Source organism: Aotus nancymaae, unplaced genomic scaffold, assembly GCF_030222135.1.
Source record: "Aotus nancymaae isolate 86718 unplaced genomic scaffold, 86718_ANA_hifiasm-v0.15.2.pri h1tg000122l, whole genome shotgun sequence".
NCBI lineage: Eukaryota > Metazoa > Chordata > Mammalia > Primates > Aotidae > Aotus > Aotus nancymaae.
In genome coordinates, this window is record NW_026988537.1 from 1,874,555 (window position 1) to 1,877,077 (window position 2,523).

The window sequence follows — 2,523 nt, forward strand, 5'->3', positions numbered from 1 at the left end:
TGAGTCAAATCACAGGGGCATCTTTTACCTGGTTACAGCCTTATCAAAAGATTATACCAACTCATTTGTTTAAACAATTTGAAAATTATTAGTGATTGATAAATGGTTTGTGCTAGTTTTATAACTTGATACATTTTATGTAGTTTAAAGAATAAAATGAGTTGATTTATACACATTTATGAATTTTATGTTTAGTAATATCCTAATCAAATATTTTAAATATTCCATTGTATCTTGAGACTTCGCTTTTTAACTCAACATCGTTTCTAAGATTTATCTGTGTTTATGCATAATACAGTATTCCATTATGAAAGTATACACAATTTATCCATCCTCTTATTGGACATTTGGGCTATTAGTTTTGTTAGTAAAATGTGCTGGTTGCATATCCATGTACGTTTCCTGATACGAGTTTCTCCAAAATCTGTACCAAGGAGTAGAATTGCTAGATTATGGTTTTAATTTTCATTAAGATTTTAGATCCAAGGGGCACATGTACAGGTTTATTATATGGATATAGTGTGTGCTGCTGAGATTTGGACTTCTAATGATCCTTTTGCCCAAGTAGTGAACATTGTAACCAATAGGTATTTTTTCAAGCCTTTCTCCCCTCTCTTGCTCCCACTTTTTGGGATCGCCAGTGTCTGTTGTCCCCATCTTTATGTACATTTTTACCCAATGTTTTGCTCCCACTTATAAATGAAGACATGCAGCATTTGGTTTTCTGTTTCTGCATTAATTCGCTTAAGATAATGGCCTCCAGCTGCATTCATCTTACTGCAAAGAGTATGATTTCATTCATATTCTGTGTAGTATTCCATGGTATGTATGTACCACTTTTTCTTTTTCTTTTCTTTTTTTTTTTTGAGACAGAGTTTCACTCTTGTCACCCAGGCTGGAGTGCAGTGGGATAATCTTGACTCACCGCAACCACTGCTTCTGGGTTCAAGTGATTCTCCTGTCTCAGCCTCCTGAGTAGCTGGGATTACAGATGCCCACCACGACACCTGGCTAATTTTTGGATTTTTTTGTAGAGACAGGTTTTCACCATGTTGGCCAGGCTGGTTTCAAACTCCTGACCTTGGTGATCCACCCATCTTGGCCTCCCAAAGTGCTAGGATTTCAGGTGTGAGCCACCGTGCCTGGCCACCACATTTTCCTTATCCAGTCAGCCATTAATGGGCACCTGGGTTGATTCCATGTCTTTGCTGTTGTGAATAGTGCTGTGATAAATATTTGAGTGCAGATGTCTTTTTGTAGAATGATTTCTTTTCCTCTGGGTATATACCCAGTAATGTGATTGCTGGGTCAAATGTTGTAATTCTAGTTTTAGTTCTTTGAGAAATCTCCAAACTGCTTTCCACAGGGGCTGAACTAATTTGTATTCCCATTAGTAGGGTATAAGCATTCCCTTTTTTTCACAACCTTGCCAATACCTGTTATTTTTTTTACTTTTCAATAGCCATTCTTACTGGTGTGAGCTGGTATCTCGTGGTTTTTTTATTTGCATCTCTCTAATGACCGATTGTAAGCATTTTTTCATGTTTATTGGCTGCTTGTATGTCTTCTGAGAAGTGTCTGTTCATGTCTGTTGCCCACTTTTTAAAGTAGTTTTTTTTTTTTTCTTGCTGATTTAAGTTCCTTATAGATTCTGGATATTAGTCCTTGGTCAGATGTGTAGTGTGCAGATATTTGCTACCATTCTGTAAGTTGTCTGTTAACTCTGTTGATAGTTTCTTTTGCTATGCAGAAGCTCCTTAGTTTAGTTGGGTCTCAGTTGCCAATCTTTGTTCTTGTTGCAGTTGCTTTTGAGGACTTAGTCATAAATTATTTGTGTAGGCCAATATCTAGAAAAATATTTTCTAGGTTTTCTTCTAGACTATTTATAGTTTGAGGTCTTTCAGTTAAGTCTTTAATTCATCTTAATTTTCGTATATGGTGAGAGATAAGGGTCCAGTTTCATTCTTCTGCATATGGTTAGTCAGTTTTCCCAGCACCATGTACTGAACAGGGTATCCTTTCCCCATTATTTATTTTGTCGACTTTGTTCCAGATCAGTTGGTTGTGGGTGTGCAGCTTTATTTCAGGGGTCCCTACTCTGTTCCATTGGTCTATTGTGTCTATTTTTGTACCAGTACCATGCCGTTTTGGTTACTGTTGCCTTGTAGTATAGTTTGAAGTCGGGTAATATGATACCTTCCACTGTATTCTTTATGCTTAGGATTGCCTTAGCTATTCTAGCTCTTTTTTCGTTCCATATGAATTTTAAAATAGTTTTTTCTAATTCTGTGAAAAGTGACATTGGTAATTTTATAGGAATAGTGTTGAATATATATATTGCTTTGGGCAGCATGGACATTTTAATGGTATTGATTCTTCCAATCCATGAACATGGATTGCTTTTCTGTTTGTTTGTGTCATCTATGATTTCTTTCAGCAGTGTTTCGTAGGTCTCCTTGGTTAGAAGTAGTCCTAGTTTTGTTTCCGTTTGATTTGGGGTTTTTTTTGGTGGCTACTATAAAT